Raw genomic sequence first — 9,362 nt, 5'->3', positions numbered from 1 at the left:
TTTTGCCTGCATGTATACCTGTGATGGTGTTAGATCTTGGAGTTATAGACAGTTGTTAGCTGCCATGTGGGTGCTGGGAATTGAACCTGGGTCCTCTGGAAGAGCAGTCAGTACTCTTAACCACTGAGCCATCTCTCCAGCCCCTGAAAAAAAATTTTTTTTTGTTTTTTATTTTTTTTTATTTTATTTTATTTTTATTTTTATGTTTTTTGTTTTTTGTTTTTCAAGACAGGGTTTCTCTGTAGCTTTGGTGCCTGTCCTGGAACTAGCTCTTGTAGACCAGGCTGGTCTCGAACTCACAGAGATCCGCCTGCCTCTGCCTCCCGAGTGCTGGGATTAAAGGCGTGCGCCACCACCGCCCGGCTCCCTGAAAAATTTTTCATTGTATTTATTTTGTATTCAAGTACATACGTTCGTGCGTGTATGTTTGTTCCTTCGAGTGCCATGGTGCGTTTGTGGAGGTTAAAAGAAAACTTGTGGGAGTTTTTCTTTCCATCATGTGGTCCTGGTCAGACTCGGAGGCAAACATTTTCACCTGTGAGACTGCCTTGCTGGCCCTGTGTATCATCTTTCTCTCTGAGAGTCTTGCTATCTAACTTAGGCTTCCCTCAAATCTCTGATCCTTCTGCCTCAGCTTCTCAGATGCTGGTGTTAACAGGTATGTACTGCCATACTTGGCTAGAATCAGTATTTAAACCCAGGCTGAATGTTTGACTGACTATCCATCTGCATTTGTTTTATATTATACTGGTAAGGGGGGCTCCGTTGAGTCTTCTCTGGTGTATAGCAAGCCGGGGTTCTAGTGGTGGATGTAAGAGGTAATACTGGAGAGGTGATGGGGCCTCCCGTTGAACTTGAGGAGTACGTGAGCAGCCATCTCAGGGTCCAGGTCTTTGTTGAGATAAGGTCTCACTGTCGCCCAGGTTAACCTTGAACTTGCTGTATAGTCCAAGACTTTCAGTTTTTGTTCTTCCAGTCTCCATCTCTCAGATGCTGAGATTATAGGCATATAATAGAAATAAACTTTTTCTTTTGGAGGGTGGTCGAGACAGCATCTTACTATGTATCTTTTGTTGGCCTGGAGCTTACATGCTGGTCTCCAACTCAGAGATGATCTCATCTCTGTCCCCATCCCCCTTGCTGGAATTAAAGATGTTTGCCACCGGATTCAGCCTTCGGAAATAAAATCTTGTTGGAGGAAGCTGGAAAGATAGCTTAGTGGTTAAAGGCACCTATTATTCTTTGGAGGACCCTGATTGCATTTCCAGCACCCACATGGTGGCTAACAATCCTGAAACTGGAGTTACAGACAGGATCCAACACCCTTTTCTGGCCTTTCTGGACACTAGGTATACACATGGTATATTCAAACAAAATTCCCATACACATGAAATAAAAATAATTTGAAAGCACCATTCTTGGACCGAAGTTCAGTTCCCAGTACCCATGTGTAGCAGCTCCTGTCTGTAACTTCAGCTCTAGGGAGTTACAGTTTACTATCTTCTGTAGGTACCTATCTGCATTTGTAGACACAGATACGTAATTTAAAAAAAAAAATCTTGGCTGGGTGTGGTGTTGCATACCTTTAATCTCAGAGCCTGGTCTACATAGAGAGTTCCAGGCTACACCATGAGACCCTGTCTTTAAACACAACCTTACTGCTTTTCAAGTTCTATGCTAGTTGTTCTGGCACCATATTGAAGAAAGCCAAGGGCTTAGGCCCTAGGACCTGGTTGGGGAACAAACTTCAGCTGGACCTTCAAGAAGTCTTAGTTTGGTGAAAGCAGTAGCAGGAAGGTCAGTGTCTGTGGTAGAAAATGTAAGTAGAGACAAAAGACTTGACAGTCATTGGGGGGTTCTGGAAGGTTGGGTTGGATCCAGAATGCTTGCATAGAGGAACTTAGAGGAATTAGAAGCCCTGAATGTCTTGGCGTACAGCTGTGATGGGGTCAATTTCTGCTTTTTTTTTTTTTGTTTTTTGAGACAGGGTTTCACTGTGTTGCTCTGGCTGTAGGCCAGACTGGCCTTGAACTCCAATCCTGGTTAGAGAGATGACTCAGCAGTTAAGAGCATTGGCTGGTTTTCTAGAGGTCCAGAGTTCAATTCCCAGCACCCATATGGGCCGTTCACAACTGTCTATAACTGTAGTCCTATGGGATCTGATGCCTTCTTCTGGTATGCAGATGTACATGCAGACAAAACATCCATATGTGTAAGTAAATCTTTATAAAAAGAAGCCATTGCTTTGGTTCTATGGGGAGAGAGTGGACGTGAACCAAGTCAGCAGTGAGGAGTGAGGTGGAGAGAAACAGGGTTTAAGACAGACCTCTTGTGAATGTATGGGACCTGTTGAGTGGAAAGGTCAGGAAGTGACTGACCAAGCAGAGACTTGGAATACAAAAGTGATCACTTTGGCCACGAAGAACACTTGTGTTTTGATAACGGGAAGGATGGACAAGGAAGCTAACTAACTAGTTGGGCATACTAGGCAAGGACTTAAGGACTTTACCACTGAACTGCATCTCCAAACATGTAACGGCCACTCATCCCTCAGTTTTTTTTTTTTTTTTTTTTTGAGACAAAATTTTTTTTTTCTTTTTCCCCCAAGACAAGGTTTCTCTGTGTAGCTCTGGTTGTCCTGGAATTAGCTCTTTAGAGCAGACTGACTTTAAACTCACGGAGCTCTGCCTACGTCTGCCTTCCAAGTACTGGGATTAAAGGTGTGCATTACCACCACTGCCCTGTGAGACAAAATTTTGTTAGTTCAAGCTGACTTTAAATTTGTAACTCCTACGTCAGCTTCCAGAGCACTGGAATTATGGGTATGTATCATCATGACTGATTTCCATAACTTTTTTTCTCTCCCTCTGGATAGGTCTCTCTTGTATAGCTCAGGTTAGCCTGGTACTCACTCTGTAGGCATGCCCGGACTCTTGATCCTCCTTCCTTTACCCGCTCAGTTCAGTTCTATAATATGTAGTTCTATAGCCTCCTTTACACACACACACACACACACACACACACACACACACACACACACACGGCTTTTTGAGATAGTTTCCCTGGAACTCACTCTACAGACAGGCTGGCCTTGAACTCAGAGATCTGCCTGCCTCTGCCTCCTGAGTACCGGGATCAGTGGTCTACTGCTACCCAGCTTCTACAGCTTTCTTGATGAAGGGTACAGATAACATAGTGGAATGGCAAGTAGCAACTGGCCCATTTTATGGAAGGTTAAAAAAAAAAACCTGAGGACTTAGCTGGGCATAATGGTGCATGCCTGTAATCTTAGCACTTTCTGTACTGGGAGACTGGGAAATTCCAGTTCAGTTTGGGTTACATATATGATGAGTGAGACTGCTTTACAGGAGATACAAAGGGGAGAAGTATTGATAATAAGAGCAAGGCCTAGCCTAGATAGGATGTCAGTTATGAGAACTAGACTTAAGTAGTTGCAGATTGTGATTGCACAGGTTATAAACCTCCAGAGTGTCAGAGAAAATAAGAGACTTTGTATTAGCATCAAAGAACAAGAGAACTTGAGAGTATTGAACCTCAGAGGACCTTGAAGTGGGAATTAATGCAGGTAGGGTGTGGTTGAAAGTGTGCTCTGTGTTGGTCCACGTTTTCCCCACCTTTTCACCTCTTTCCACTTAAGAACATTTCTGTATTTTTTTTTTTTATTTATTATGCATACAGTATTTTGTCTGTGTGTATGCCTGCAGGCCAGAAGAGGGCACCAGACCCCATTACAGATGGTTGTGAGCCACCATGTGGTTGCTGGGAGTTGAACTCAGGCCCTTTGGAAGAACAGGCAATGCTCTTAACCTCTGAGCCATCTCTCCAGCCCCCATTTCTGTATCTTTGCAATCATTTTTGAGCCTTTTTTTGAGACAGTTTTTCTATGTAGGCCTTGCTGTCCTGCAGCTTTCTTTTTTTTTTGTTGTTGTTTTGTTTTTTGAAACAGGGTTTCACTTTGTAGCCCTGGCTGTCCTGGAACTCATTCATTCTGTAGACTGGCCTGGCCTTGAACTCTTGAGATCTGCCTGCTTCTTGCCTCCCAAGTGTGGGATCAAAGGTGTGTGCCCACCAGTATGCCCAGCTCTTATTATCCTTTCACTCCTCCTGTTACATTGTCAACACTACAGGCTGGAAGTAAGGAGATGGTCCTGCTAGTTAACTTGGTCATTTCATACTGGGTCCCCCTAAGCCCATACTTTAGGGTATTCAGTCTTCCTAGGTTGGGTGTGATGGAACTGCAATTCCTGCTCTCGGACTGATACTGCAGCTAGAGGTAGCCTGTGCTCCCTAGTGAGGCACTATCTCGAAATGTAGACAGCCTTCCACGGAATTGAAAGCCAACCAGTAAAGATCCCCAAGCAGCCAATGGAACAAAGCAAGCAGTACTCCTCAGGGTCACAGACTTGCCCTGCCTCTTGACCATCCATCTCTCTTTACTCTGATCACTACTGATACTGCTCAAATAGCAGTTTCTATAAATAGAGATTTAGAGTAGTTTACAAAATTGAGCTAGCTAGAGGGCTTAATTTAGCTTTAATGAATAGTGTTTCCTATTTTTCTAGTGCTTGGGTTTGATAACTAAGCAGGTTTTTTTTTTTTTTTTTTTTTTTTTTTTTTTTGTTTTTGGGTTTGATAACTAAGCGGGTTTTTTTTTTTTTTTTTTTTTTTTTTTGATTTGGGCCTTGGGTAGAGATATGGATAGGCTGCAGTGGCACAAGCTTATGAACTATAGAGAGCAAAGATGGCAAATTTATTCTGTGAAGTAAATTTCTACAAAATTTGGGCAATCTAGTGCCTTCATTTGGCTCATATTTTCTTTTATTTGTTTTTTGTTTGAGACAGTGTCTCATTCTATCTCTGGCTGATCTGGATCTCACTATGAAGGCCTGACTTCCCTGCCTTTGCTTTTTCAGTGCTGGGATGATAGGCATGTGCTAATATGCCTGGTATTTTGACTTAAATTTTTATGCATATGTATGCATATGTGTGTGTTTTTTTAAATGATTTATTTATTTTTATGAGCTTTGGTGTTTTGCCTACATGTGTGTGTGTGTGAGGGAGGTCTCCTGGAACTGAAGTTCCAGACGGTTGTGAGCTGCTGTGTGGATGCTGGAAATTGAACCAGAGTCCTCTGGAAGAGTAATCAGCCAGTGCTCTTTTTTTTATACCTTATAAACTTTATTTAAAATTACACCAAAGGGACAAAGCAATAAAAAATTTTTTTTTTATTTTTACTTAAAAATTTCCATCTCCTTCCCTCCTCCCATTTCCCTCTCCCTTCCCCCATCCTCAGCCAGTGCTCTTAACCCGAGGCATCACTCCAGCCTCTATGTGTGTATATTTTTTAAAATGTGTATGTGGATGATGTGTGTTTTTGGGGGCGTGCATGCATGTGTCATGACACATGTGTAGGCCAGAGGATAACTTTGTGGAGTTAATTTCCTCTTCTGCAGATACCCTATCACAGATTTATATTTTTACCTCAGATACATATACACATAAATATATATGCATGCCTGCCTGCCTGCCTGCCTGCCAGGGTCTTATAGCCCAGGCTGGCCTCAAACTCACTGTTGGGAATCAAACTTGCTAAAATAACAGGTGACCTTCAACTTCTGATCCTCTTGCTTGTACCTCCCGTGTGCTAAGATCACTGGTGTGCACCACTACCTCAGGCCATAAGTTTTGGGGATCAAATCCTGGGGCTCATACATATTCAGTAAGCACTCAGCAAACAGCTATATTTCCAGCCTGGACAGAATTAATACTTCAAGAAACAATAGACTAAGAAGGTACAACTGAAAAAAGTATGAAATGGCTCAGCAGTTAGACACTTGCCATCAAACTGGATAACCTGAGTATATCCACATGGTGGAAGGAACAAACTAACTCCCACAAATTGTCCTCTGACTTCCACATACACTGTGGTATCTCCTTCCCAAGTAAATATAAACTCTCTGCCTTTTTTTTTTTTTTTTCTTTTTTCAGGCAGGGTTTCTCGGTGTAGCCTTGGTTGCCCTGGAACTCACTCTGTAGATCAGGCTGGCCTTGAACTCAGAAATCCACCTGCCTCTACCTCCCAACTGCTGGGATTAAAAGCAAGTGCTACTACTGGCAAAAAACAAAAACAAACAAACAAAAAACTTTTTTTTTTTTTAAAGAAATAGCTCAACTGGAGTCAGGAGTTAGAGCATGCTTTTAATCCTGAGAAGCCTGCTTTACATAGCAAGTTTCAGGGCAGTAAGGACTATGTAGTGAGACCCTATCCAAACAAAACAAAACAGCCACAACAAAAAACCCAAACTCAACTGAAGAGACTGGAGAGATGGCTCAGTTGTTAAGAGCTTTGAGGAACCCAGACCCACATGGCAGTTTGCAACCATTGATAGCTCCAGTTCCATAGGATTCATTGCCTTCTTCTAGTCTTCACGGGCACTACACACTTGTGAACAGACATGTATTTTTTTGTTTTTGTTTTGTTTTGTTTTGTTTTTCGAGACAAGGTTTCTCCGTAGCTCTGGAGCCTGTCCTGGAACTAGCGCTGTAGACCAGGCTGGTCTCGAACTCACAGAGATCCGCCTGCCTCTGCCTCCCGAGTGCTGGGATTAAAGGCGTGCGCCACCATCTGTGAACAGACATGTATATACAGACAGGTAAAATACCCATACAGTATAAATAAAAATAAATAAATCTTCAGAAACAGTCAAGTCAGGTGTAGTTGTTCAAGCCTAAAATCTCAGTACTGGGAAGGCTAAAGTAAGAGAATTAACCTGAAGTTTAAGACAAACCTGAACTGAATTAGTGAATTCCAGGCAACCCTGGGTTGCCAGCTGAGACCTTGTTCAGAAACAACCCCCCCTCCCCCAAGGAAGAAGAAACAAAGAAAGTGAAAAGTATCCAGTAGACGGTTCCCATTAGAATCTTGGTTTTTAAAAAAATATTAATAGAGAGGCCATTGTAGCCCAGTTTGGAGAATTCTTATTGCTAGGCATGGCATGCATAAAGTCCTGGGTTCAATCTCCAGGACTACATAAACTTGGGGTGAAGATGCCAACCTGAATCTTAGACACAGATGCACACACACACACACAATCAAAAGTTCAAGACTGGCCTGGGCAACATGAGACCCTGTCTTTGAGATGGCAACATGTACTTACTGTTCTTGCAGAGGATTGCCTAGGATTGGCCCAGAAACAACATGGTGGCTCACAGTCCATAACTCCAGTTCCAGGGGATCTGATCCTTCTGACCTGACCCCAGGAACACATATAGTGTACATTCTTACATACATACATGCAGGTAAATGTTTATACACATAAATAAAATAAATATAAAAATAAGAAAAAAGAAACCCTAAGTGAAAAACAAACACTGCTGTTCAATATATATGTATGGTGCATACCCGTTTTCCCAACACTTGGGAGGAGGAGGCATTAGGATTAGAAGTTTAAGACCAGCCTCACCTACATAGCTAAGTTAGAGGCTAGCCTGGGCTTATATGAGAATATGTTTCAAAAAACTCAGAGGTGAGCATTGTGGTATACACCTTCAGTCTTGGGAGGTAGAGACAGGCAGATCCAAGTGTGTTCAAGGTCAGCCTGGTCTACAGAGAAAGATCCAGGCTAGCTGGGGATACAAAGAAAGTGGGTGGGAAGCACTGAGAAAAACAAAACTGGGAATGGTGCCACACACTTGTAATCTCAGGACTTGGAAGGTGAAGGCAGGAGGATCTTGAGTTCAAGACTGGCCTGGGCAACATGAGATCCTTTATCAGAGAATCAGGACAAAGTATAAGGGCTGAGGAGGTAGCTCAGTTCATAAAGAACTTACTGTATAAGCATGAGGACCTGAGTTTGAGTTCTAGCTTTCCTCAAAAGATGGTTCTATGGTAAGGGCTTGTAATCCCAATGTCCTGATGCTCACTGGCCATCACCTAGAGTAACTGTTAGGCCTTGTGTCTGAGTGAAAGATTCTGTTTCCAGCCACAAGGCAAGCTTCCCCGAAAGATGGCACTTGTGGCTGACGGGCTGTTTGTGCACACAGCACTGCACTCCCCCAACACCTGCGCTGTGCACCTCCAAAGAAAAAGATTTTGGAATTAATTTTACATCTTTGCTCTCTGAAATTTCATAATTTTTGGTCTTGAATGGACTGCATAAAACATTTGATTTCCTTACAATAGTCTTTTGACAAGCAGGGTGAGATGGGCAGGAGACTAAAGTGACATTGCCCTCTTCTTTGGTGGTGGTTAGTATGGTAATTCTATTTCTGTTTGGGTGCTCAGCAGTGTTCTTCTCTTTTGTTCCTGCAGGGCCTCTGCTTTCCAGGAAGACAAAGCTTTCAAAGCTGCCTGGCAGTGGATGGTGAGGTGAGATACCTGAAACAACTCTGTAGAGGAGAGAGGAAGGATAGTGGGCTTCCTGGCAACGTGATTAGCCACCCGGTTTTAAAGCAGTAACAGTGAGGAGAAAACTCTGTCAGATAGTACCTTTATTTAGTTAGTGGCTTCTGGGGATGGAGTCAAGGGTCTCTAGTATGTTAGGCAAGCACTCTTATCACTGAGCTACATTTTCCTTTTACCATGTGGGTCCTGGAGCTCAAACTCAGGTCATTAGGAGTGGTGGTAAGGGCCTTTATCTAGGGTGGACCCAAGGGTTTGTAATGTTTGTAGCCACACAGAGATCAAGTCCAAATATTCCCTATCTTTAAGGGTTTGTGCTGCCAGAGATTTTCTTTTTTCTTTTTGAGACGGTCACAGCCCTTGGGGAGTGTGCTAGTTAGAGGAGAGCTCAAGGGCAAGTGAAACACTTGGAAAGGGTGTGTCATATTCAGGGCAACAGTGGCCATTACCCATTTCAGTTGCCTTTTTTGGTATTTGCTCTTTATTGCTGTGGATGTTTTTTTTTTTTTTTTTTTTGTACCTAAATGTGGGCGTCTACAACAAACTTCCCATACAGAATTCTTTTTACTGATTGGTATATATGTTTTGGAACAGAGCAGTGGAATTTTTATTTATTTCTCTTTGTTTTTTTGTTTTGTGACAGGGTCTCATCATGCAGCCCTGGCTGGGCTAGAACTCTGTGTAGACCATGCTGGCCTAAATTCTTAAACGTTGGATTAAAGCAGTGCACCATCGCATTGGTCCTGAAATTTTTTTTTTTTAGATTTATTTATTTATTATGTATATATACAGTATTCTCAGTACTCTGCCTGCAGGCCAGAAGAGGTCACCAGATCTCATTACAGATGGTTGTGAGCCACCATGTGGTTGCTGGGAATTGAACTCAGGACCTTTGGAAGAGCAGGCGGTGCTCTTAACCACTGAGCCATCTCTCCAGCCC

At 42.8% G+C, this 9,362-nt stretch overlaps 1 protein-coding gene across 11 annotated transcripts in view; it reads left to right on the top strand.

Moving 5' to 3' along the window:
- The window catches only part of Dag1 (dystroglycan 1), a 66,809-nt gene that overhangs the window by 3,932 nt on the left and 53,515 nt on the right, over positions 1 to 9,362 (top strand). For 8 of the 11 annotated variants that reach the window (XM_050139187.1, XM_050139191.1, XM_050139185.1 and 5 more), the window contains exon 2: positions 8,333 to 8,389. The exons of the other annotated variants lie outside the window; for them this stretch is intronic. The gene's annotated coding sequence lies outside the window, so the exon portion shown is untranslated. The remainder of the gene's footprint in view (positions 1 to 8,332; positions 8,390 to 9,362) is intronic. 11 annotated transcript variants of the gene reach the window in all.

The sequence above is a fragment of the Alexandromys fortis genome, unplaced genomic scaffold (assembly GCF_014885135.2).
Source record: "Alexandromys fortis isolate MF-2015 unplaced genomic scaffold, M_Fortis_MF-2015_v1.1 scaffold_36, whole genome shotgun sequence".
NCBI lineage: Eukaryota > Metazoa > Chordata > Mammalia > Rodentia > Cricetidae > Alexandromys > Alexandromys fortis.
The sequence above is the reverse complement of the archived record's forward strand: the minus strand, read 5'-3'. Positions and strand labels throughout refer to the sequence as shown.